At 62.2% G+C, this 27,054-nt stretch overlaps 1 protein-coding gene across 1 annotated transcript in view; it reads right to left on the reverse strand.

Moving 5' to 3' along the window:
- ZFPM1 (zinc finger protein, FOG family member 1) overlaps positions 1–27,048 on the reverse strand; it is a 62,581-nt gene extending 35,533 nt beyond the window's left edge. Inside the window, exon 1 of the mRNA XM_032156225.2 lies at positions 27,012–27,048. The gene's annotated coding sequence lies outside the window, so the exon portion shown is untranslated. The remainder of the gene's footprint in view (positions 1–27,011) is intronic.
- Positions 27,049–27,054: the final 6 nt, after the last annotated feature.

A 27,054-nucleotide genomic window follows, 5' to 3' on the forward strand; every position in this document is an offset into this window, starting at 1 on the left:
ACCGGCAGCCAGGGCAGCGCTGGGCTCGGCCCCTGCAGTGCCCGGAGCCCCTTGGTTATCACAGTCAGCAGACACCCGTGCGCCCATCCGTCTCCTGCTCATTAAGCCGGACGCCGAAATGGAAATGAAAACATAATAGCTATTTGATTGGGGGTGAGATATTTTGCATATTGGCTTGGCGCTGATAGCGGAATTTCATCAACTCCCTTTTTTCATGCTTTAAAACTGAATTACGGAGCCGGCTCTGTGCGGCGGGATGATCCCAGCTCCCTTCCAAGTCCCCGCACCGACGATTAAGGTGGCCCCTCCCGGCTTTGATGGCGAGGCGCTGGGGGGCTCCTTTGAATGACTGCCTTGTGGAAAGCCAGAGCCAGTCGCTGAGGAGAGGGGGCATCCCCCAGACTGTGGGCCCCAGGGTGGCCATGCCAGGTGGGGCGCAGATGGGGGCTGTGGATGAGGAGTCTGAGGCCCCTGGGGAGGCCCCTGCGGTGCCCCTGGCTCTGTGGCCTTGGGCAAGCCTCCTGAAAACCAGGGTCCTGGCCCAGGGAGCACCCTGCCCTGGCTCAGGGTTCGAGACCAGCCTAAGTCCCCACTGGGTGGCTGCAGGGGACACAGCTGCCTATGCTGGCCTCTCTTGGGAGTCCTCTCATTCTCGGTCTAGAGGGGAGGAAATGGAGGTGTAGGTGCCTGCCCAGGCCCCATGTGAGCAGCTGGTGGGGCGGGTGGCCACTGGCAGCCACATGGCCCCACTCCTCCCCCACCAGCACCACGGCTCTTTCCTTCCCTCTTTCATCCGCTCCCTCACTCACCCGTCCCCTCACACACTCACTTCTTCCTCCTTCGCTTTCACTGGCTCCTTCCCCCTTCCTGAGCCCTTGGCGTGCCCCACCCTCACGAGGTGCCAGAGATCCTGCAGTGACCAGCCCCATCCCCCAAAAAGTGGAAGATGCCAGTGTGAGCACCACAGGAAAGAGTCAGAGGTGCCATCCAGGAAGGCTTCCTGGAGGAAGTAGCAAGTGGGTGGCAATCTGGATGGGGAGAGGAGGAGGCTGCCAGCACCGGGTCCAGGGAAAAGCGCTCCAGGAGGAAGGAACAGCAGGAGCTGAGGCTGGCACAGGGCAGGCAGCTTCTCCCTGAGGCTGGTTTCAGCGGATGAAACTGTCTTGCCAAAGGCTGGCATCAGGATTCAGCCAGGTGTTGGCAGTGGGCGCTGGGCGCAGATGTGAGGTTCTCACCACAGCTGCTGTCACTGTTTCTATTCTGCAGGGACGTGCCCCATCTTCCCCCTTCGGCGGGGGGTGTGAGTGGGTGAAGGCCAGGGCTGGGGGAGGAAGTGCTGCGGGGGGGCAGTGTGGGGGAGGGAGGGACAGGGAGGGGAGCAGTGAGGGGAACAGGTCGGGGCAGAGGATGGGATGGGGAGACGGAAGAGGGGTGGGGCTGGGGAGGCAGAAGAGAAAGAACCCCAGGGATGGCCTCCTGGTCTTGCTGGCCCTGGGTAGCTGGTGGGGGGGCTCACAGCATTGCCAGGAGAAAGACCCTGGCCTCTGGCGGCACACAGCGGCCAGATAAGGCCCTGATAACAGACAGAAAATAGCAACAGATTCAGACTTTCCCACCAGCTGGGCAGCGGGCAGCTCGGGCCACGGTGGGGACAAAGAGGAGACGGGGACGGCCACGCTCGCTCTGTGGAGGCCACGCTAAGGGAGGGCAGGGTGACTGGGGCCCAGGCCGGGTCTGGGGGCTGTGGTGAGCCATCGCAGAGGGCCTGGGTCCCCCAAGCTGACCCAAGTTGAGCCTACAGCTCGACCTCTTGGCTGGCGGGCAGCATGACCTCCGGCCAAGCGGCCCCCTCCTAGGCCCCTGGTGAGTGGCTGATGCTCTCCACACCCCCCAGCCCAGCTAGGAGCATCTCTCATCCCATGAATCTCGCCAAGCAGGGAAACTGAGGCACAGAGAGCAGCGGTAGCAGCAGCCCAGCCCCGCCGTCAAAGTGGGGTCTGCTGGCGACGCCAGCCCAGCTCCACCTGCGTGGGGAGCCCGGCCCCGCGGCTGGGACTCGGGACTCACCGTCCACACCCTCAGGACCAAGTGGCCGGTACCTCATGTGTAATCCATCGAGCAGCCAGGCTGACTTCCAGGCACAAGGGCAGCTGAGGGAGTGGGCACAGAGCCTGGGAGAGCCCGGAGCAGACGGTGCCCTCTGTGGCTACCCACCTACCCACTGGGGAGCCCAGGCTCGGCACACGTCCTCGGAGACTCGCTCCTCCTTCACGTCCAACCCATCAGCCTGGTGTGGCCTGGAGCCACCACTGCCATGTGGGGTCCAGGCTCCTGTGCAAGTCCCCACCCGTTTCCCTCGGGTAGCATTTGTCACCTGGCTGCTTAAACCCACAGGTCCTCAGGTTAGCCCCCAACTCCTTCCCCTGCCGCCCCTGCCTTGGGGCCTCAGCACCCCCTGACCCCTCTATGGGAACCCTCGCCTCTCTGTGCACTTGAGGCCTCCTCATCCCTCCGGCGGAGGCTCTTTCCCCCGGCCTAGGTCCGTCCCCCACGGTCCAGGCCTCCCTTCCAGCGCCCCAGCTCAGCGGGAGCCTCGTGTTTATTTGCAGGTCACACTGGTTCACTGGCTGGACTGGGAGGAGGCGTGTGTGCCTCCGTAGGCCCAGCACAGCAGCTCAGTGAGCCCTGCAGGAGGCAGGATGGGCAACCGTAACAGCGACCCCTTACAGGGATGCCGGCGCGAGGTGCTGAAGAAAGAACACAGGAATGGCTGTGTAGACACAGACGCTGATGGAGATGAAGAATGAAGACGCTCTTGGGGGCTATGAGAGGCCTAGGCTGGGAGGGCGCCCCGCAGCAACCCCACCTCTGGCCCACCAGCAGCTCCATCAGTTCGGGATCAGCACTTGCTGTCAGCCAGGGCAACCACAAAAGCGGATGCTGGTGAGAGAGTGCGGCTTACTAGAGCAGCGCCCTAACCAGCGCAGGAGCACGTGGCTGAACCTCCAGGGTCCCAGAGGATCGTGGCAGGTTGGGGACATGGCCTGAGCCCACCACCCGGGGTTTGCTTCTGGGCCCAGACACCCTCCCCCACTGGTCCCGCCCCTCAACTACGCCAGCGGGCCTGGGGCAGGGGACATGGGGGTTGAGCGGCTCCACCAAGAGGCAGACAGACAGAGCTCCCACACACCCCGCCATGGGGAGCTCGTACTTCTTCTGAGTCCCAGACCCACCCATCCCCAGGTCTGTTCTCCCCGCTCTCCCCTCCGAGGTTAGCCTCGGGCTGTGGGCTCCAGGAGGGCCAAGCCCACTGAAGCAGCCTCAGAGCCCAACACGCCCTCCAGGCCAAGCCTGGGGAGCTGCTGCTTAATCAAATGTCCCCAGGCTCAACGAGGTGGCTGCTGTGCAGGGGCCCTGAACCCTGACTCACTCCCAGTGACAGCCTTATAAATATTCAATTGAGATGGAATTCACATACAACCAACCGTATCCCCGTAAGCATCCTCTTGGTTTTGCTTTTCTTTTCTTTTCTGAGTCGGGGTCTTGCTTTGTTGCCCTGGCTGGAGTGCACCTGTGCAATCACAGTTCACTGTATCCTCAAACTCCTAGACTCAAGCGATCCTCCGGCCTAAGCCTCCTGAGTAGCTGGGACCACAGGCTCATGCCACCATGCAGGACTGAAGCAATCCTTCTACCTCAGCCTCCCAAAGTGTTGGGATTGCAGGCATAAGCCACTGCACCCAGCCATGTTTGGCTTTTAAAGGCAGGAAAGTTTGCTGGAAATGGGTATGGTGGTAACATGCAGCCCAAATAAAACCCAGGACCCCACCTGGCCCAGTCTCAGGCAAAGAAACACACTGCGCTCACCCAAATCTGTGCTTGTTTCTCTTCAAGAGTATGAAAGGAGTCACTGAAAATCTTACTCTTTCTAATATCAGCCACCTTCCCATGCCCTTCTCCGCTGACCCGGGGCCCTCACTGGCCGAAGCCCACACACCCAGCCCACGTGGCTGCTCAGCTCTCCCTTCCCGGCACGCATGTGAACTGTGCCCGCTTCTCTCCCTCCTCTCCTCTCCTGTGGTTCCCTATATGTCCACGTTCCGACTCCCTCATGTAAGGCAGGGAAGCCGGGCTGGCAGAGACCAGAACTCACTTTCAGGGCAGCGGGGAAGGTCTGCGTGGCCCTGGTCTGCAGATGGTGTGGAGAAGGGACCTGGCATGTGGGCGTGCGCACGTCCGAATCATCTCTCCATCGCTATCACACTGTGTGTTTAGCGTAAGCACTGCCCTTGGGGCGCCGGGCTCTTGCAGCCAAAAGCGGTCCCGGGTCAGGAGTGGGGAGCCCTCAGGCCACCGGCTTAGCTTCTGACCGTCTCGGGCCCTCAAATGCTCTCCCTTTCCCTGTCCCTCTGGGAAGCCCTCCTTGGCCCAGGTTGGCCCCCATTGTATGTTCAAGTCGAGTCTAGCTCCCTCCCTTGGTGCCAACAGCCTGGATTCCACGACACACATGCTGTGTGAAGAACTGTCTCCCTGCCTCCCCAGCCACACTTGGCCTTGTGGTCATGTTCAGTAAGCAGCCCCCAACCCCTCACCTCCTCTGCTCAAACGCCTCCCATGAGCCCCCAGGGATCTCACAGCAAAAGCCAAACCCCTACCCAGCTCCCACCTGGTTTCTGAAAATGGCCCTGCCCTGACTGCCTCCTCCGCCAGAACTTCCAGCAGGCACCTGCTCGGCCCTCTCCCCTCCCTCCCTGAGCCCTCCCCAGTTCCCACGATGGCTGCCCTGCCACTTGGCGGCCCTCCCTCCCTCCCTTCACGTCTGCTCACGGCCGCACCCCCAGCATCTAGAACGGCGCCCAGCACACAGTAGGTACCCAGCAAATGCTGATGGACACGGGAAGGGTCAGGGCCTGGAAACAGGCTGGTGGGGTGTGGCTGGCTTGGAGGGGGTGTGGCTAGGTCATCCTGGGCTCCCCCAGGAGGGAGGCTGTGCAGAGGGATGGGGGCTTGGTTGGTTCCAGCGAGGGGCCTTCGGGTCTCACCCTGCTCACCCTGGGGTGGGTGAGCCAGGCTGAGTCCCACCTGGTTGGCTGAAGGTGCCCTGCTACCTGCCTCTGTGGGGTCTGAGGCCTGGGTGGGTGTGGGGGCACCACGAGGAGAGGGATGAGACTCAGGGTCATGGGGCACCAGCATTGGGAGGGGGTCCTGCACCCACACCCCCTCAGCCCCACCACTTCCTTCTGTGGCCGACCCAGTAACCGAGGGGTGGACCTGGTGGGCTTAACTGCCCTGGGCCCACAGCCATGCCCAGCCTCTGGCTGCATGGTGTCCAGGCTGAGCAGCCGTCCAGGGGACCGAGGGTAGGCCCAGGCACTCCTGCACACGGGCTCCTCTGAGCCTGGCCCCTTCCCGGGCAGAGGAAGTAACAGTGGTAGGCAGCGGACAGTGGGCAGTGGCCAGCGAGCCTCGGGGTGGCCACACAGATAGCACAGATCCAGGTGTGCTGACCCAGCAGCCTGCCTGCACCCTTTTCCCGAGCCCTGCCCTGTACCTGGCGTTGTCCTTGGGGTCCTCACAGTCAGGAGAGAGGACCTGGGCATTCTCAGGCCCCAGCTTGCTCTCCCCTCCTCCTCCTCCCTTTTTCTTGGCTGTGCCTCCCTGGACCCCTGCCCCTGCTCAGGGTTACTTGGGTGGGATTGGGACACAGGTCTGTGCAGCTCCCAGGCCCGAGGTGTGGTCTCTCCCCTTGCTGGCCTCAGTTTCCCCTCCTGGCTCCGTGTCATGGGCGGATCACAGCTCAGCGAGGCCCTCCCCGGTCCCACACCTTCCCTCCCATCGCGTGCGCTCCTACCCTCGCCATAGTCCCCGTGTGGCTGCCCACCCTCCCCTCTGGCGGCTCCCCAGGGCCTGGGCCCTGCCAGGTGCCTGCTGCATGGCTGAAGCCAGGGCACCCTCGACACCCCACAGGACCGTCAACCTGTCTCGCCTGCTGTGGTGCAGGGCTGGCACCAGGCACGTCTCCTCCCAGAGCTGTGGCTCCCTCGCCTGCCGTGGTGCAGGGCTGGCACCGGGCACGTCTCCTCCCAGAGCTGTGGCTCCCTCGCCTGCCGTGGTGCAGGGCTGCCACCGGGCACATCTCCTCCCAGAGCTGTGGCTCTCTCGCCTGCTGTGGTGCAGGGCTGGCATCGGGCACGTCTCCTCCCAGAGCTGTGGATCCCTCTGAGCAGATCCCCACCAACACGAGTGCACAGCCCTTCGCAGTTTATGAAGCTCTGCCAGGATCAAGCACAGGCCTGTAGGGAAACTGAGGCAGAGAGCAGCCAGATCTGTGCCTGCATGGTCCCAGCACAGGCCTCAGGCTAGCTGCCATTCAGGGCCAAGTGGAATCTAGCCAGTGCCTGGCTCTGGGCATAGGGGCTGCCCAGGTCCTGGTTTACACATCTGGCCGACGGGTATGGACTCATCAGTCTCAAAGAGCTGCTGTGAACAGAGGATGGGAGGCTCTGCAGGAGGCAGAGGGGCCCCAGATGCGGGTTCCCGACAGCCCTGGGGGTTCTGCAGCAGGGGCGTTAAGAGTGGAGCGAATGAACGTCCTGTGTGTGGGGACGGAGGATGCCACGGAGGCTGGGACAGTGTTCAGGATGGAGAAGAGCGGGCTGGCCTGGGGGGCTGGCTTCAGACGGGGTGGTCACCAGGGCTTCTCAGAGGGTGAACTTTACCTGCGACTGAGAAGAGCTCCGGGCACAGAGCGCTGAAGACAGAGCCCCCCTCCCCAAGTGGGAAGGAGCGCGCACCGCCCAGGAATGGAAGGAGTCAGGTGGCGGGGAGGCAGGGGGCTGGAGGCCTCGGAAGGAGCTGGGGTTTTATTCTGGCCACCGTGGGAAGCCACCATCAGACACTGAGCAGAATGCCAAAACCTGTCAGACTGTGTTAGGGTCCCTGGACTGCTGGGGGAACCCTGGCCGACCAGCTGCTGCATCTGCCACCACCTCCAGGCAGCCCCCCAGCTCTGGACACCTCTTTGGGCTCCCTTGGATCCTCCCCCTGCCCTGAGCCTGCCCCTTCTCTGGGGCCAGGGCCAGTGGGCTGGTCCCCCACCCGTGTCCCCAGGGGCAGGGGCCCGGGCGGGGCAAGGCAGAGAGAAAGGGAGGCCGAGGAGGAGGGAAGAAAGAGCCGGGGCCTGAGAAAGCCCAGCCCGGCTGATAGGGGAGAGATTGGTTTCAGCCGGAGCCGCGGCCTGCCAAGTCCACATCCTATCGGGGCGGCCTGCGCTTACTCAACATTCATCACCGCTGAACTCGGAAACTTTATCGACGCTGAAGGTTGGCGCCATCTCTGGGCCCGGCCACTCCCGGCCCTCCGATGGGCCTGATAGCCACTGATAGATTACATGAGATTGCTTCACTCCGGAGAACCGATTACTAAACCCCTGGGGAAGAGCCGAGGGGGTGCCCAGGGATGGGATGTGGGTGGGGGTGGCGAGTCCGCGTGGGGCCGTGAGGGGCAAAGACCACCGCACAGGGTGGAGGCGAGGGTGGGGTCAGGCCATATGTGTGGTAGGGTGGCTGCGGCCACGCACCCAGCTGCAAGCCCGCTGGAGGCCCGGGGAGGAGGAGAGGTCCCAGCACGGCCCCGAGAATCTGGGCTGGGGAGTGACCCCCTCCCTGGATGGGTGATAACGGTTGATAGATGGGGCGGGGGCCGCGGCTCACGGAGCTGTCACCGTGCAGCCTGCGTCACATGGGTGGAGGCATCTGGCTCCCTGGAAGGGAGCAGAGCTCCAGCAGGATGGGCCCGGACACGGGAGAGGTGGGGCGCAGCGCCCAGACCCCGGGGCAGTGGGGGCAACATGGCCCACCCTAGCAGCCGACTCTCTTCCCGCCCTGCGGCCCTCGAGGCCAGGCCTGTGGGTTCACCTCACCCCGCTCTCAAGGCCATAGTGAGAGGGGCCCCTCATCAACCACTGTACAGCTGGGCTGAGGCCTGAGGGGCGGTGGGTGAGCTCACGAGCCCAGGAGACTCCAGGCTTTCATTCACAGCATCGAACCACAGCCCGAGGATGGGTGGTTCGTGCCATCCTCTTCCAAGTGGGCTGTCCCGGAGATTCACGGGGGCCAGGAGCAGGATTCACCCCAGACCCAGGGACCCTAGTGTCGAGACCCTCAGATGCCTTTCAGAAAGGAAGAAGTCACGCCCTCTGGCTTGGTTCAGCCTTTTCTGCGTTCCAGGGTCCCAGGCAGCAAAGCAACTGCTCCCATAGCACAGGTGCAGAAACGGAGGTTTCCCGATCCAACGGGGGGTGGCAGCGCAGCAGGGCCTGCGCCCAGACCTCCTGCCCAGCTGGCCCCTTGTCCTGGTGGGGTCCAGGGCTGCGGCGTCCTGGAAGCTTGTGGGGCACTAGAGCTCTGAGCTCTGTGATGCAGGCCTGCCCTGGGCCTGCTTCCTCGCCTGAAACCAGGAGTTAACACATCAGCCTCCAACCCACAGAGGCGGAGCCTAGGATGCCGGAGTGGGGCTGGGGCAAGGGTGGGAGCCCCCATCAGGGAGAGCCTGTGCCGGGAGGGTGTGGAGTCCTGGGGACCCACTGCTGCCGGGTTCCCAGCACCGAATGCACCTGTGTTCTAAGCTGTACACTGAAAAGGGTTAATATGGTAAATGTGACGTACACTTCACCACAATAAAAAATAGAAAATTCAGGCCGGGCGCGGTGGCTCACGCCTGTAATCCCAGCACTTTGGGAGGCCGAGGCGGGCGGATCACGAGGTCAGGAGATGGAGACCATCCTGGCTAACACGGTGAAACCCCGTCTCTACTAAAAATACAAAAATTAGCTGGGCGTTGTGGCGGGTGCCTGTAGTCCCAGCTACTCGGGAGGCTGAGGCAGGAGAATCGCTTGAACCCAGGAGGCAGATGTTGCAGTGAGCCGAGATCACACCACTGCACTCCAGCCTGGCGACACAGCGAGACTCAGTCTCAAAAAAGAAAAAAAAAAAAAAGAAAATTCAAACAAAAAAGCAGGAAATGCCACCCTCTCTGTGCTGTGGGCACAGCAGGCGCTCTGGTGCCTCTTCCCTTTCTCCTGGGACCGAGGCACAGAGCTGGCACATCCCTGCCTGTGTGCCCCACCCTGCGGGCGCCTGCCCTGCCCACCACCGTGCCTCTGGCCACTTGTGGGTGTGGACACTGAGGCTGGGGCTCGCTGGGGTTCAGCCCCGCCACCCCCTCCATGAACTGTGGGTCCACAGATTGGGTGGGGTTGCCGGTGGCCATGCGTGGTGGGAGCCCAGATGAGGTGACCTGTCCTGAGAGTGGTCCCAACAAACTTCCGCTGCCCATCAGGGTTTGGCCCTGCCGGGCTCCTACCAGGGAAGCCCAGGCTTCTGGCTCCACTCCCTGCAGACCACACGGCCCCTGCCCCATCCCACCCAAGGCTCTTGTGGACCTGCAGGTCCCCTCAGGAATAACCCACTGGAACGTGGTGCAGAGCCAGCCCAAGGCCCAGAGCCCTCCCAGCCCGCGGGGACCTCGCCCCGATTTCACAGAGATGGAGACGCAGCCTTAGTCTTATTTTTGTTTTTTTTTTTTTTGAGACAGAGTCTCGCTGTCGCCCAGGCTGGAGTGCAGTGGCGTGATCTCGGCTCAGTGCAGGCTCCGCCCCCCCGGGGTTCACGGCGTTCTCCTGCCTCAGCCTCCAGAGTAGCTGGGAATACAGGCGCCCGCCATCTCGCCCGGCTCATTTTTTGTATTTTTAGTAGAGACGGGGTTTCACTGTGTTAGCCAGGATGGTCTCGATCTCCTGACCTCGTGATCCGCCCGCCTCGGCCTCCCAAAGTGCTGGGATTACAGGCGTGAGCCACCGCGCCCTTAGTCTTAGTCACAGGCTCAGGTGTCTGTGGCAGATCCAAGTGTAAGTAAGTGGTGGGCAGGAATTCATGCCCAGGCCATGTGGCTTCAGAGCCGGGAGCCCTGACCCCTCCACTGTGTGTGGGAGACGCCGCGGCCACGGTCATCTTGGGACCCTGACCCCACCTCTGTGAGTGGGAGCCACTACAGCCACAATCATCTCAGGATCCTGACACCCCCAACTGTGAGCAGGAGCCGCCGCGGCCACGGCCATCTTGGGGTCCCGACCCCTCCACTGTGTGTGGGAGCCACCGCGGCCACGGTCATCTTGGGGTCCTGGCCCCTCCACTATGCGTGGGAGCCACTGTGGGCACGGTCATCTCGGGGTCCAGAACTGTGAGCTGGAGCTGCCACGGCCACGGTCATCTCAGAGCCTAGATGCTAGAGCCCGAGACAGACCCTGTGGCTGCTGGCCTTTGCGAGGGTGGAGGTCACACATGGCTGGAGCCCTGGAGGGTCAGCTGGTTGGGAGCTCAGGGAGTCCAGCTCTTGTCTGAATTCTCAGCACCCATCGCGGTCAGGGCAGAATAAGTGGAGAGGAAAAGTCTGGTCTCGCTCCTTCAGAAGGCAGCCACTGGGCAGCCCAGTATGTAGTTGGCAAGGGCACACGGGGAAGGGAATGCCTGTCGCGGAGGCTGGACCCCACCGGGTGAGGTGCTGGCATCTGAGCTGGGCCCTGGGTCAGTGCGTCACGCTGCGTCTCCCGCCCCTTCCTGGACGACCTCATCCCCTGCTCGGAACTCCCACTGTGTGCTCGGCGAGGACGTGTTTCCCCATGCCACATCCTCACCTGTCACTCAGTGTCACCACCCGGCCCTCCACACCATGCCACATCCTCACCTGTCACTCAGTGTCACCACCCGGCCCTCCACACCATGCCGCATCCTCACCTGTCACTCAGTGTCACCACCCAGCCCTCCACACCACCAGTCCCCCAACAACAGCCTCCCCAGTGGTTCTGCCACAGAGCACATCAGACCCCTGTGTTCACTCTCCCCCATCAGGCTGGGGCTCCATGAGGTCACCTGGGGTCCCTGATCCATGCTTAGCACACAGCAGGCACTCAGTACAGGTTTGGAGAGTACAGGGGACACCCGTGGGCATCCAGAGGCTGCCCACCCCAGCCCGTCCAGCAGCCCGCGTCCCCAGGATGGGTGGGGTGGCCCTGACAGCAAGGACCCCGCAGGAGTGAGTCATAGCCCCGGCACAGGGACAAGGACCCTGGCTCTCCACAGGCGATGCCCCCACACTGGAGGGGCCTTTTGCCCATGACAATGCTGGCTCTGGAGGCCCTGGCTTTTTCTCCGTTTCCTTTTTCCTTCTGCTTGCTTTGCCTCTGGGGACACAGCCAGGCACAGGGAGCAGATACAGAAATCAGCTGGGGAGTATTTATGGAGCACCTACTGTATGCCCCAAGCTGTCCTGGGGGAGGATAGAGCTGCCTGCATGCGTGGAGACCCCTTGACAGACTAGGAGGGCTGCGTGGCGAGATCCCCTGGGCTGGACACGCACCTCTGACCCTCACCACGTGAGAGGCACTGCACCCCACATTAGGGGGTGGGGCCCTGGCCAAGGTGATGTCTGGTTCTGGTTGGACAGCCCCTCCCTACTTCCTCTCCTTGGATCTCAGCCCAGACTCTTTCCCTCCTCGCCCCGCCACTATTTTCCGCTTACACATTTTTGACAAACACCCACACCTGTGGCTGGTTTTCAGGTGCCGTGGGGGCTGACAGGGCCTCCAGCCAGGTCTCAGGCTGGCGGAGCCTACCTCAGCCTGGTCTTGCCAACAAGACCCACCGTGCAGTGCGGGTGGATTCAGAACACATGCGCACACCCCCTAAGGTGTCCTGAGCCCCCTATAGACGTGGTCTCCTGGCACGTGAATTTCTGACAATGGGAAATCTGGAAGACCCCAGGTTTCCAGGCTATGCCACAGCCACAGACAGAAGGAGGACCCCCAGAGAACCTGCCACCTCAGCCTCATGCTGTGGAAGGGGAAACTGAGGCCCAGGCCGGCAAGGGGCTTGCCGAAGAGCCCAGAAACCATCCTGGGAGGCAGACCTACTAGACCGCCTTCTCGTTTTACAGATGGGGAGGCTGAGGGTGGGCAAAGGGGTTGGGACTGTCATTCATTAAGATGGTGCCACGTCCCCAGCCCAGCGGGCACTTCAGAAGCTTGGCAGAATGAGGTTCCGGACGGAAGTCAGCGCGGGGAGAGGGTGGAGCGGTGGGGGGCAGCCTGCAGGAGGGTCTGGAGTGCGCCCAGACATGGGGGTGGGAGGGAGGCTGGCTGGCCCCGGGCCGTCCCTGCCGGGTTGTGAAACTTGCTGCTCCCATCTGGGAGTGGCTGCTGGCTGCACTCCTCTCGGGAACTCCTGGGTCCTGGTCCCCAACTCAGGCCATGTGGGTCTGGGCTCTGAGGGTTGGCAGGTCATCCAGAGGCCAGCCTGTCCATCCGCCTGTGCCCAGGCAGCGAGGCCCCTAAAAGGCGGGCCCTTCCATAGTCTGTGGTGGTGATGGCAGAACTCTCCCTTCCTGGGGCAGGGTCCAGGGTGGGAACTACTCCCCCAGGTCAAGGGCAGCACCTGGAGGAGGCCCTGCCCCCACACAGCAGCTCAGCCAATCCCTGGGCCTCACCCCTGCTCATTTGCATACCCCATTTCCACTGGCTGCCAACAGGCTGGTTAGGACAGTGGTGCCCTGGCCATGGGGGTGGGGTTCGGGGGGGGGGCTGGGGGCGGGGCCCTGGGGGGCGGGGCCCTGGGGGGACGGGGCCCTGGGGGTATCACATTCTGGGTGACTGGTCCCAGCCTCAAGTCTAGGGTCAGAAAGCTGCATGGGGCTGGTGGGGGGCTTTAGTTACAGTGCAGGCTCTCCCCTTTCCTCGAAGGCTCCCTGACATCCATTCAGGGATGACTCAGAGCAGGAAAGATACTGGCCCAAGGTCATACAGCCAAGAGGCCGGCACAGCTGGGACCTGGCCCCAAGTCCCAGCCAGCCCCTCTCCAAGGCTGGCCTCTTTTCTCCTGGGGGAGACTGTTTACGGCGACTTCTTATTTTTGGCTGCCTTGTCTCAGGGAGGGCTATTTGGGGGCTTTCTTTGCAAAATGATGATGACGATGACTTTCAGAGCACCCCGAGTGCTCAGCTCTCCCTGTAGATCTGGTGGCTTCGTGCCCCGTAGGCAGTGGGCTCGCGGGTGCGTCGGGGGCGGTGGGCTCGCGGGTGCGTCGGGGGCGGTGGGCTCGCGGGGGCGTCGGGGGCGGTGGGCTCGCGGGGGCGTCGGGGCGGTGGGCTCGCGGGGGCGTCGGGGGCGGTGGGCTCGCGGGTGTGCGGGGGAGAGTGTTTTCTCGCTTTCATTCCTGGCATTTGGGTGGGGTGAGATAAGGGGAAGGGGGGCCGCTCAGCTCGAGCAGGCAGATAGATAACGGAGATAGCAGCTCCTCCACCGCACAGCACGCATCGCCCTTTTTATCAAGTTCCCTTTTCTTCTTTTTCGTTGTCGGGTGGTAGGGTAGAAAACACCCCACCCCCACCTCCCAAAGCCATAGAACTAGGGGGTGGGGGCCTCCCCCTCTCAGGTCCCAGCCACAAAGGGCACGGGTCAGCTTAAGGCCCGCTGTGCCCAACACGCCCAGCAGCCAGCCCAGAGCCCGTGACTGGAGGAGGGAGGGGATCCAAGGCGGCTGCGAGGCCCGGGGTCCGGAGGTCCCAGGATGACAGGAGCAGCTGCACGTGTGCCCTGTAGGGCAGGTCTTAGGTCTACACCATCAGCTCCTTGAAAGGACTCCGAGACGGCGACCGGCCCCCCATTTTATAGAAAAGGGCGGCAAGGCCCAGAGAAGTGAAGTGTCACTGGGGCAAGTGCTGAGCTCCTTCCTCCAGAAGCCCTGGGTGGGCACCGCTGGGAGGGGTGGGGAGACCTCAGGGGGGTTGGCCATGGCCTGCAGTGCTTAGCGGCGTTGGCTCTATTTGACAGATGAGGAAACTGAGGCCTGAGCCTCTGGGATATGTGTGAGAACCAGGGCCATGGGGGCAGATGCTGTACCCCCTGCTTGTTTGCTGTGGCCCCTGGTCTGAGTGACTGTGGCAACTATGGGGGACTGACAAGGGGTAGACTCTTGGATCACAGGGACAAATGTTCTGGAGCCACTCTGGCCGCTGTGTGATGGGACGAGGCCCTAGGTGACATCACTGAGGTCATCGGCACACTGGACCCGTCGGCAGAAAACCGTGCAGGAAGAATGCCAGTAGGATTCAAGGAGGGTGGGCTGCAGGCAGAGAGGGCTTTGGAGAGGTGGCTCCACCCCAGGGACCCTCGCCCCAGCTCATATCCCCCCATTAATACCAGTGCTGTTTTGGGGTTCACTGAGACCTGCTGCACAAGGGCCCCAGATGCTTTACCCACTTCTGCCCTAATTCCTCAAAGGCCAAGGAGGCTGGAACTGTGATCATGCCGTGATAGAAGTGAAGAAACTGAGAGGCTGCCGGCCAAGGGGCAGGATTTAAATGCTGGTCACTGGAGCTGACATTTACCCCCCTCCCCCAGATACACACCCCGCTGCACTGGAAATAGCTGACTTCCTTTTAGAATATTGAAACAAAACAAAACCCAAAAGTTAGAAAGAAACCAACTTTCTCACCAAAGGAGCTTATTTTCTGGGGACAGATGAAACGAACCCAAGAGACAAGAAGAGAGGTAGGCCAGCCTCCGCCCATCCCCTCCCACTGCCAGGACGGGCCGTGTGGCCCTCAGTCGTCCCCTGCCCTTTCTGTGCTTGGCCTTTCTCCCGGAAAGGGGGGGTGAGCCCCCTGGGAGGCTCGTGGGCTGCCCCCCACTACAAAGACCCCAGAACCTCCAGCCAGCATGGAGACTCTGACCTCAGCTAGACTCTAAGCCAGAAGCCAAGGTACCTTCTGTTCTCTTCATGCTGTGTGATCTTGGGTGAGTTACTCAACCTCGCTGAGCCTTCAGTTCTCGGAGGAGAATGAGGTCATAGGCGCCCCTTCAGGGCTGCAGAGTACTCCATGCCAGAACTGCCAGGGCTGGGTAACGGAGCTGTTGCCTAACCACGGCCACCATCAGGATTATTACAACTGGGGGTCTCAGAACCACTCAGAAATGTCACCATCCACACTGCCCCAGGGATCCTGACTTTGGGATCCCAGAGGATCTCATTTCTCAGGAATCACTTAAAATATAAAATCCAGGAAGGGGGAAATGGCAAGTGGGCCTGCACCCACTGGGAGCCCAGGCGGCTCCACAGGAAGCCTTTCTGCCAGCGAGGGAGCGGCCAGGCCACTGCCTCAAGGAGACATCATAGCTGCGGGGCCTCGGTTTCCCCCCTGCAGAGGGACCCTTGGCCCCCTCCACCCCTACGGCTGCTTCACCTGTCCCTCCTCCACCACTATGGCTGCCTCACCTGTCCCTCAGCAGGAGGATTAGCCGCACGCCGGGCTCTAATCGCCGCTAATCACTCCATCAGCGCCGGATCTCGGATCAGCTGAAGGAGGCGGCTTTATCCAGACAGACGCCGCGATGGCACCTGAGTCCCATCTGGGCGCAGCTGTCAGGCACAGCAGCAGGGCCAGGGATGGTTGGGGACAGGGTGGGAGCCGGGCTGGGGAGCACACAGGGTTTCTCAATGCAGGCAAGCCCCTCCCCGTCCCCAGCTGGCCAATGGGGCTCTGCCTGGGCCCTCCACATTTATTAAGTACCTACTGTATAACCAGGCACTGTTCTAGGCACCAGGGGGACACCAGGGATCCAACCAGGCCAAATGCCCACCCTGGGGCATAGCATTGCTCTCAAGGCTGTGAGGAGGGCCCTGTGCTCCCACTCATATGACAGGTGGGGAAACTGAGGCACAGAGACATGGCCCAAGGTAAGAGCAGCCAGCCAGGCCCAGACTTCTGGCGTTTCCTCCACCCTTTCCCCACCACCAGGCTGCCGGGAGGGGCACTTCCCCGACAGAGGGCTTCCCCACAGGCCTGTGGACCACGGTTACTAGCTCCCAACACCAGCCCGTTTCCAGCATTACGACGTGTTTCTGCTGTTTGTCTTCTGAGCAGACACTGCGCCCTGCCTGTGCCTCCCCAGCCCGGGCCCTGCTGTGAGCTAACTCTGCACCTCTGGACACGGGGTCTGTGCAGAGGCCGCGGCGGTGTAAGCCGGATGCTCTGTGGTTCACGGCCTGGCCCAGGGGACGAAAGAGGCTGGGAGAGACGGCCAAGGGCTCCCACCCACCCCAGGCCCCCATCCTCCTCACTCTCCTCCCTACCTTCTTTTTCAAAAACATAATTTATCTGTGTATTATCAAGAAATCCAGACACTTTAATCAGTGAGCTATGAAGTCAGAATTTCCATTCTTATCTTCGGGAGGAGTGGAAATGGAGGAGATAGGCGGCGGATCGCTGGTGGGGAATGTTAATGGGTGGAGAGGTTGGGCTATTGGCCACCGAGAAGCTGGTATCTCCTCCATTATCAAGGCTGTATCTCACCCACCATCTTGGCGCAGTAATGGGGCCAGTTCAACTTTCCCAGTTATCACAGGAGCTGAAACCTGTGCCCGCCAGAGGCCTGGACCAGGAGACAGTGCAGGGCGGACCAGGCCGCAGCCTGTAGAGCTGGGGACGATCGGCTTGAGCCAGGGCCCCAGGGAGCCTGGGTGCCCACCGACCATTGCCACGGCGGGGGTAGGGGGTCTTTCTGCTCTCTGGGAAAATGTTTGGTTTTGGTGGAGCTAGGTGTGGGCCTATGAGCAATGGGGGAAACTGAGGCTGACTGCCTCAGGGTCCCAAGAAGGCTGGGGTAGTCCCAAGCCTTCCTGAGCTGTTCCAGGCCCATGAAGTGGAAAGAGGGTAGGTGGCACTGGGGACAGCAGCAGGACTGAGGTGCAAACACCCCGTCCTCCTGCCTTGGCACTTGCAGGGTGTCCCGTCCCCTCTGGGAGCATATCCAGGGCCCAGGCCTGGGGTCGGGAACTATCAGTCACAAACAGGCACCCTGGGGGCACCTGGGGGCCCTGCCCCTACAGGGCTGAGAATGCCCTGGCCCTGCCTGTCTCAACCTGAGGCTTGGCTCACATGCCTCAGCCCCTCGGGCCCAGGTGTGCTCAGTGCACCCTTAAATTTTGAGGGGCTGCTCACCTGTCCTTAGGGCCCTTCCTCGAGATGGGGCACCCAGGCCCTAAACAGAGCACCTCTGTCCACTGGGAAGAAGGAGCCTCCAATCCACTCCTTCCAGCCCCCAAGGACTGACCGATGGACCACGGGGTACAGAACAACCGCCTCGATCAAGGACTCCTGGCTGGCTGGCTGGAGCCCCATCCCACGGTCTAGGACTTCCTGGAAGTGCCCAGGGCTGGCCCTGCCCTACGTGTGCCAGGTCTAGTCGTGGTTCTGATCTGTTTCCTACATTTCTAAGGCGCTGCAGTGGCCACCTTGGCCCACGGTGGGGAAGGGACTTGCTCAGGGTCACACAGCCAGAGGACACAGTATTGAGGTCAGAGCTTGATCTGCCTAGAGACACGGGAAGGCCTCAGTTTCCTCAGCCTGAAGACGGGTGTCCCCTGGCCCAGCGGGAGCAGGGAAAGGTCTCCTATAAAAACCACCACTGCTGCCCTCCTCTCGTTCCCTCCTCAAAATATTAGCTGGGTGGTTTCCCTGCCCAGATCTAGGAGCTCAAGCTCCAGGGCTAGGGCTGACCTTGAAACTCTCTAAGCCTCAGTTTCCCCATCTGCACACTGGGCCTTCTTCAAAGGCTGCCAGGAGAAGGAGATGAGGCCATGTCTATCAGATCCTGGGCACGGTGGCTGAGTGTGAGGCAGGGGCCTAGTAAATGCCCAGTACGTGCTGTGACACCGGTGAACCTGGGGGCTGAGTGTGGAGAGGGGCTTAGGCCCTGGGGTCACATCAGGGGAAAGGCCCTGTGGCCACAGACGGCTCTGAGTCTTGGCTTCCCCTCCCATCACCAGGGTCTGGGTGGCCTGCTGCCAGAGGAACCCCAAGAGAGGCTGAGGGGGCAGATGCAGGCACCTGGTCCCTCACTGGGGGCTGAGAATGTGCAGGACAGATGCGCCATCAACCGTGAGGCCCTGTCCCCTGTCCCGGGAGGACTCCCCAGCAGTTCTCTCCTCATGCACCACTTCGGGAAGGAGCCACCGCCACCTGGCCCTGGGGCCTCCTCCGCTCCTGCTCCCTGGGTCTGACTTGGGGAGTGGGGGCTTGATGGAAAAAAGGGAAGTTGGGGCAGGAGGTGGTGACGGGTGCAGGTGCCCAGAAGGAAGTGGCACGGAAGGCCCACACAAGGCCAGCCGTGACAGACACACCCGAGGGACGTCAGCAACCTAGGGAGGGGAGGGGGGCCCCTGCCCTGTTTGTGTGGATTTTGTTACACAGCACAGACCACAGGGGGCCCTGGCACGGGCTGCAGCTCCCATGTTGGGTGGCATCGCCCCTCACAGCCGAGTGAGGTGAGCATCACTGCTCCATTTTACAGTGGGGAAACTGAAGCTCGAGGGGGCTGAGTGACTTGCACGAGGGCCGGGCAACCCTGGAGCCCAGCCTGGTGCCTCGCGATACCCCCATTTTGCAGAGATGGAGACTGAGGTTTGGAGAAGCAAGGTAACCTCCCTATAATGACAGAGAGTCTAGGACTCTCCACTCCAGGATTCCAACCATGGCTGCCCACAGGGAAGCTCCCGGAGCAACCCGGAAGCCCACGGTGGCTGCCCCCTCCTTCTCAGGAAGCCACACCCCAGACACTCCAGGAGGTCCTAGGCACAGGCAGCCTGCCGGAGAGCTGGGGCAGGGCCACCCTGCCCTGCTGCTGCCTCCACAGCCAGAGCACCACTGTCTGCTGTGAGACTCTAGCGCAGCCACCCACCCCCTCTGACCCCCGATTTTCTTGCTCGAGAAATTGGTGGAGAACCCAAAGCTAAGTGGTGTCTGGAGAAGGGCAGGACGGGGATGCCCGTAAGGCGCTTAGCAGACAGGAGCCCTCGGCACACCGGGCTCACTCCAGCCCCAGGTGGGGAACTGAGGGAACCAGGAGAGTCAGGGCCTGAGCTCTTGGAAGCTGCCCATCAGCCCCCAACACCCATTTCACAGCTGGGGAAGCTGCGGCTCCCAAGACCACAGCCAGCAGCCCAGGGGAAGCTAGGGAAGCAGACGGAGGCACAAGAGGCTGAGGGGAGGGGCCTGCTTATCTGCTAACCGGGCTCTGCCCAAGGTCAGCCGCCACATTCCTGCCCCAGCAGGGCCACTGCCTTCCCCCAAAACACGAGGCAGCTGGGGAGGGAGGAGGAGATGGGGAGCAACCTGGGCCTCTCAGGCCGCAGGCCGATGCAGTGGGGCTGGTGGCCTGGGGGTGCTGAGTGGGCAGTGCCCAGAGAAACCTGGGCCCACCCCCGGGGTCCACGGCCCCAGCTCCCACGTCACATAACCTCACACATGCCACGCCTCCAGGGCCTCCGTTTCTCGCCTGTAAAATGGGTTGGCCAATGCCAAGGATGATCTTAGCAGTGGGCCAGATCTCCGGGCAAGAAGAGGAGAGCTGGGGGCTGGGGTGTGAGGCCAGCCCAGTCCAGGGCGGGGCACACTCAGGTAGAGTCCCTCCTCCCTTCCAAACCTAACACCTGAAGGAGGGGAGGGCCAGTGGGGCTCTGCTAAACGGCCGCCCTCGGGGCTTTTGGCAAAGTATCAATAACGCAACCGGCAGCTCTAGAGGCAGTGAAGTCCCTCACACACGTGTCCCTAGGACAGCCCTTCCCAGCCTGCGCCCCACACAACAGCCGGGAAGGAGGTGTTCTCATTAAGCTCCTCCTTCAAGAGAGAAACACAGGCCCCAGACACAGCCACTGGCCACAATGTCACAGCAAGGCCAGGCCAGGACGTGAGGTTGCGCTGTTGTCCAAAGCGGTCCCCAGACTGGTCACTTCCCTCTCCAGAGTTGAAGGCCGGCATCCGCCCGGAGCCCTGAGGGTGCAGCCCAGGTGGTGGGGCAAAGCCCCTGCAGTGGGGATGGGGTGGGAACCTGGGGACTCCCCAGCAAGCATCCTGGTCCTCACCAGGCCTCCTGCCCCTCGGTCTTCACCAGGCCTCCCACCCCACCCCTCGGTCCTCACCAGGCCTCCCGCCCCTCGGTCCTCACCAGGCCTCCCGCCCCTCGGTCCTTAGCCCACCCAGTGGCCCCATGAACAGCTGGGAGGCCGAGGGCCACGGGAGTAGGAGCACCACGTCACCTGGCATGAACAAGTCACGTCCTCTTCCTGACCTGGGACCTGGGGTCTGCTCCAAACAGCTGCTATTTAAGCACCCACTGTATAACAGCCCTGTTACAGTACCCAACACAGCTCGGATAGGAGGGACCCTGTTATTCCCACTGTAAAGAGGAGTCTCTACGGCGGGCATATGGAAGACACTGGCTGAGAGCCACACCCCCATCCTCACTCTGGGGTCCTTAAGTCAGTGCCACGTGCTAAACCTGAAAGCTGGTGTTGGGCAGAGGGCAGGACCAGACCACCTCCCTGTTTCTTCCTCACACCAGGGCAGGTCCCGGCCTCAGGACCTTCTCATCCTCATCTGCAAAACAGGTGTGCCCATTGAACCAAGCGAGGCAGGACCAGGCAGGACACGGCTCTCCCAGAGCCGGGTGGGGAGGTGGACAGGCACGGGCAGGAGCGTCATCTCAGTCCCCCCCTGCTGCCCTCGCCAAAGGGAAGCCTCAGCCCAAAGAGGGCAAGAGTATGCCAAGGCCACACAGCCTGGGGAGTCGGGATGCGCTGGAGGGAAGGGCCAGCCAGCTAGAGGGTGGGTGTCAGGGGCTGCCCTGACCTGGAACCTGGGGCCGGCGCAGTGACCAGCAGGGTTGAGGGGCCCTTCCAAGGCAGGGCCCCTGTGTGTTTCACATGCTGGGCTGTCCTGGGAGACAGCTTGGGAAGAGGGATTGCTCCATCTCAGATAAGCTGGAAACCACAGATCTGACCCAAGTGATTGACCATGAAGGGGAAAAGGGGGAGGAAGAGGGGGAGGAGGAGGGGGAGGGGGAGGAGGAAGGGGAGGAGGAGGAGGAAGGGGAAGAGCGGAAGGGGGAAGGGGAGGAGGGGGAGCAGGAAGGCCCTTGCCAGACGGCACTGCCAGCCCTGTGGGTGGGCGTTAGGCTGCTGGGCAGGAGGGAGAGAAGGGGGAGGAGAAAGAGGAGAAGGGGGAGGAGGAAGAAGAGGAGGAGGAGGCGGTAGTGAAGGGAAGGAGGAGGAAGGGGAGGAAGGGCAAGGGGAGGAGGGGGAGAGGGTTAGTAGCAGCTGTCTCGGATAACAGGTATTTTCCTTCCAGTCTCACAACAGTGCTCCGGGGGCAGGTACTATCATTACGCTCACTTTGCAGATGGGAAAACAGAGGCTCACATGGGCAGGACTTGCCCACAGTTCCACGGCCAGTAAGTGGCAGATCTGTGGTGTGAGCAGGCCATGCCTATTTTGAGCCGAGCGTCCGTCTGGTCATTTATCTGACAGAGTTCCAGGAGGCCCACTCTGTGGGGACAGGACTGACCCAGTCCTGCCCTCAGAGAGCTTGTGGGCCTGAGAGGGGAGCGGGTGGCGGAATGGGCTGGCAAGGCCATCAGGCAGGGGTGGACGGGGCCTCTGAAGGAGCGCTGAGCTGCATGGGTGCCACCTGCACACAGGCAAATTCCAGGGGCCAAAAGGAGCCAGAGAGGAGCCACCCAAGTCTCAACTTGCACACAGGCCCTAACGAGGGGCTTGGCCCTGACGGGTGCTGGCTCTCCCCTGGTCCGTAAGGCCACACACGCTGCCTGCAGCTTGCAGGTGGCTGATCCCTCACCCATGGGGTCATCTGCCTCCTAATGACACAACCAAGGACAGCGCACCCAGAGCGGCGGGACTCACGAAGATCGTGCAGCCAGGCGGGGCGCAGACGACCCCCTCTGCAGGTTCTGGAACCCCCTTCCCTTCAGTCTGGGCCACTCCTGCCTGAGTGTAGAGTGGCAGATGAGGTCTGGAGAGCAGACCTGTGGCTGTAGCCTCAGTTTTCCCCTCTGTGAAATGGGGTCGGGAGCCACTGGGCACCTCCAGGAATACCCAGGGGTATGGTGGCTGCGTGGGCAGGAGCCCCACCAGGGCCCCGAGTGTGGCTGGGCCGGGTCCGTGAGGTTGGCGATACCAATCGGCCAGGCAACAGCTGCCTCCAGGAGGAGGCTGTCGATGGCAGATAGGCCAGCGGGAGTATTATTCACAATCCCGTCAAGCCCAGGAACGTCTGGTTGGCATAGAAACAGGAGATAAGGGGCACAATTAATGGCATCACATTCCCTCCTCCTTTCTTCCCCAACTGACCCATTTAAATCCCCAGCAGTGCTGGATGCCACGCTGGGTTCCTGGTGACCTCCAGGGAGGGGCTGGCTGGGCTGACGGCGGTCCCAGGCCCAAGGAAGGCCCGGATAAGCCTCCCAGGGGACCCCCTCCCCCGTGCAGTAATGTCTTAGGAAGGAGGCCATCTGGGGAAAGACCTCAGAGGGCCTCTGGTCCCAAAGGCCCATTTCGCAGATGTGGAGACTGAGGCTGAGAGAGGCCCAGGGTGGCAGGGCAGACAGAAGCCGGAAGATGGAGAGAAGGCAGCGCAGTGTTCACAGACACACCCTTAAGGAGCGCAGGCCCGGCCACCTGGGTTCCAACTCTGGCTCCATCACTTGCTTGGGCGAGAAACTTCTCTGTGCTTCAGTTTCCCCAAATGTAAAATAGTGATCAGAAGAGGACCTGCTTTAAGTTAATACACAGCCTGGCACAGAGAGGGCTCCTAAGCATTGGCTGTTATGAATCTTATTCTTACCATCAAATGGACATGAGCTGGCTGCATTCCCTAAGGCCCAGGAAAATGGGCAAACCACACCCGGCCCAGAGCTGGGTGATGGCGTGGGCTCCGGGGTCCGCCAGGCCCTGCTGGAGTCCAGGTTTAGGGGTGGTGGGCCTTGAGAGTACCTCCCGATCTCTAATTCCCTCTGCTAAATGTGGCTTGAGGGCAGGTGCGGTGCCCTCAAGTGCTTTGGGAGACTGAGCTGGGAGTATAGCTTGTGCCCAGGAGTTCAAGACCAGCCTGGGCAACATAGTGAGACTCCATGTCTATTTTTTCAAAAAAATTTTAACTAAGGAAAAAAAAAAAGAGAAAGAAAGACAGAAAAACGTGGCTGGGATCAGGACTCTGAGATGACAGTAATGGCTTCGCAGCCTAAGCACCAAGCAGGCTGCAGGCACCCTTCCCCTCAGGGTGGTGACTGGGGACGGGGCAACTGGGCCAAGGACCAGGTAAGCTGAGAGCGGGACCTGCAGCCCCTGGACGGCAGACACTACCATACCCATTTTTCCAACAGGGGGAAACTGAAAGCTGTGGAAGTCACATTAACTTGTCCCCTGTGGTTCAGCCCCAGGGTCAGCCAGGCTGCCAAATCCCCTTCTTTCCTGGATGCTCTGCTACCACTCTGGGTCATGAACATGGTAAGGTGGCCTCTGAGAGCCTCAACACCCGGGTGCCTCCCACACATGGCAGGCCAGTGTGGATGGCTCTGTGCCGACATCCCACTCCTGTTCATAACACATCGCAGAAGCCACCCCATCTCCCTCTGGGCCCAACCCAGCCCTCTCTGGAACTGGAACTGGCCCTTGCCAGATGGCACTGCCAGTCCCACGGGTGGGCGTTGGGCTGCTGGGGAGAGCAGGTGGGTGACTTTGAAGCTTGGAGTGAATTAGTCATCCTGTGGCTACCAATAATTTGTTTAATCAAACTCTGAGAGTGTGTGAAAAACACCTTCTTCTGAGCTGCAGCAGCTGCCTGGGCTGGAACAGGAGGGGCTCAGGGACCCCCCCTCCCCGGCTCCTTCCGGAAGGCCCTACTCAGATGGCCTAGGGCTCTATCTGGCCTGCGGGATCCATGGGCCCTTCCGCTGCAAAGTGCCTCTGTGGACCCTCAATATCTCCAGCCTGACCTGGGGACCCCCACAGCCCTGGGGACCTATTCCTGACTCCGTTTTTCAGAGTAGGAGACCAAGGACCTGACCGACTCCATCACTCCTGACCTCACTCGCACCTGCTGGCACTGGCTGGCCCCCCCAGCCCCAGGCGCCTCTCAGCCCTTGCTCCCCCGACAGCAGTGGAAAACTGAGGCCAGCCCTACTGTGTCAAAGGTCACCCCCTTCCAAGAAGTGTCCCTGACCACTGGACGTGCCCCCTGCTCCCCTTGGCTGCCCCCTCTGCCACTCTCATTTGCCACTGGGACCCAGGGCCTCTATGCATTAGTGCTGGGCAAACAGTGCTCAGCCCAGGCAGGTCTGTGGTGACTCCTCACCAGGGTACACGGGCCTCCCCCAAAACAGCCTGGGCCATGGAAACCACCTTGATTTTTTTTTTTTTTTTAAGAAAACTCCAAGCAGTGTACACTTGGTTCTTGCTAGGAACCACCAGCAACGCCAGCATGATTCAAAGGGAAAACACCCTCTCTCCCTCTGAAGGCGACAAACCCACCTCTAGCGGTCTCTCACCACCTACGAGGACTCGGGGCGGGGTGTCCTCCCTCTTCCCCCTCCTGGCCCTGGCAAAGCCAGTTTTCTTTCATTTTGACGGACTGTACCACCGGCCACAGGGGAGGATCAACTTCTTGGCAATTAAGCGTGTTTGGGGAGAAAACTCCCCCAGACAGACCAGCGCAGAGACGCCGGCTCCCCGGCCCCAACCCGGGCCGTTCCATGCCCCCACTCGCCCCAGTCGCGACGCCCCCGCGCTATTCTCCAACCCGGCCGGGCCTGGTGGCCAAAGATAAGGCCTGTTATCGCTCTTGGCGATCGCCATCGGGCCGACCGGCCAGGCGCTTATCAGAGCTCACATCGACTCGGGCGGGAGCAAAGCCCAGCGGGCTGGGGGCGCCGGGGGTCCCGAGCTGCCCCGGCCCCGCGCTCCCCGTCGGCAGCCCGGCCTATCGCCTCCGCCATCTGGCCGGCCAAGGCCGCGCTCCCGCCTCGCCCTGCCCCCGCTTCCACGTTTGAAGTTAATAAATGGAAGCGCCTATCGCAGCCACCATCGGTTGCGCGCCTTATCAGCGCGGCACATCTATCTCCGCACGGAACAAAAGGCGCACAGAGGCGCGGGCAGCTGCGCCAGGGCTTTGATGGGGGCGCGGGTGGGGGGTGGGCGGCCCGAAGCGCTCGGCCCCCTCCGTTCTGCACTCGCGGCCCGGCCGCAGGTGAGGCCAGGGCAGCGGGCAGGCACAGGCGCTGGCAGAGGGCGGGCGGGCGCCGCCGCTTGGTGACAATCAGCCTTCGCATCGTAAAGTGCTGAGATCTGCCAGGGGGAGGAGGCGCCCCGGGCCGCCAGCGACAGGGAGGGTCCGCGGCCCTGCCTCCTTCGTCCGGGCCCTTTCTCTGCCCCGGTCCCGGGCCACAACGAGGATGGGCCGCGAGGGCTCACCGTGCACCCGCCGCGGTCCCAGTTTCCAAAGTGCGCGCGCTCTGCCCGCCCCGCTGGGCTGGGCTACGGGCTCTCGCTGGCGCTGGCGGCCTTATCAGCGCTGGAGATCGGTTCCCAACCTGCGATCTCCCTGCCCGAGCTATCTGCATTTCTCATCACAGCGAAACACACACACACACACACACACACACACACACACACACGCCCCAGAACCGAGCACAGGCACTCAGGGGAGGAAGGAAAAAGAAACCAGAGCACAAGCGCGGATCGGGACCTGTGGGTGGTTTTTAATACTTGAGTTGACATGATAGAAGGCGACTTTCGGAAAACAGGTCCCGTTTGCGCCGAGGGAGTTGGGTTACGGGAACCGGTTCATGCCTGTGATCCCCGCCTCGGGAGACCTCCTGAGTAGGGAAGCTCCCACAGGCCCCGCACAAGGGGTCCTGGTGGCAGTGGTCGTGTGGACAAAGGAGGTAGTGCCCGGCTGGGCAGCGGGCGGGTTTCCGTCGTGGCCTCCTGGCAGGGTTCAGACGACCTGCCCGTCAGGCCCCGGGGAGGAAGACCTGTGCCTGGGCCCTAACTGTGAGGCACAAAGTTATTATTGGCGTAGGGTGGGGAGGGGAGCTTCCTGTGCTCTTGCTCCCTCCTGGCACAGCCCAGAGGCCCAGGCCAGACAGTGGCCCCGAGAGCGCAGTTCTCATCGTGGGGGCACTGGCAATGTGGCGGCGGGGCAGCAGCCTCTGACCGGGCAGGGAGCCGGACCAGCGAGAAACTTAGTCGCGTGCAGGGGCGACCTCGGCCCGGGGCTGCGTCCTGGGAGGCCCTTCTCTGACTCAGAGCAACCCCCTGGGATGCCAGGGGGTGCCCGCGGGCATCCGAGGGCAACATTTGTTGCCCATGCCGCCTTGCCTGGGACACTTACAGGGTCCAGGAGGTGTCACCAGGCAAGCAGGGCCTGGGTTCAGGACTCCAGCGCTAGGGCACGGGGTGGGGGTGTCTGGGGGGCTGCAGCCAAGTGCCTAGGCTGCGGCAGCTGCGCGCTACCCCCTCCCCTGTCCTGCGGCTCTGCGACGGCACCGGTGGGTGTGGGCGCGGGCCGGTCCCTGCCACTTGGCCAGGCATCTCCGCGGCCCCGGGTGTCCCCTCTCCCTCCCAGGTCTCTCTCTTCGCTTCTAGATACAAAGCCTGGGAGAGTCAACCGAGCGAGATAAGATCACAATTTCAGCCCGTCCCGACAGAACGATCTTATCAGGACGGGACTTGCAGAATGGAATATTTTAAACTTTATCTGAGCCCAGATCGGGGCCGCCCTATCGCTGCACCATCTCGCCGATGCGGGGGAGGGGCAGGCCGCGAGGGGCCGAGCGCTGCCCGGGCCGCGCCCCCAACCACTCTCCTCCCGGCCTCCGGGCGGCCCCCTCCTGGGCTGGACCCCCCGGTGCCCAAGCCGAGACGCGGGGGCCCAGGCCGCCGGCGGAGATTAGATTACGGCGCGCTTGGCACAGCGCGGGGGGCGCGGCGCGGGGTGAAGGTCGCCGGCGCCCGGGGCAGAGCGGGGACGGGCGGGGGCGGCGCTGGCGGCGGGGCCCCGGCGGGGGTCGGGCGCGAGGCGGGAACGGCGGGCAAAGTTTGACTCACGCTTGATCTGCCGGGGGTTGCTCTGTTTCCTCCTGGACATGTC

This window comes from Hylobates moloch, unplaced genomic scaffold, assembly GCF_009828535.3.
Source record: "Hylobates moloch isolate HMO894 unplaced genomic scaffold, HMol_V3 SCAFFOLD_6, whole genome shotgun sequence".
Lineage (NCBI taxonomy): Eukaryota > Metazoa > Chordata > Mammalia > Primates > Hylobatidae > Hylobates > Hylobates moloch.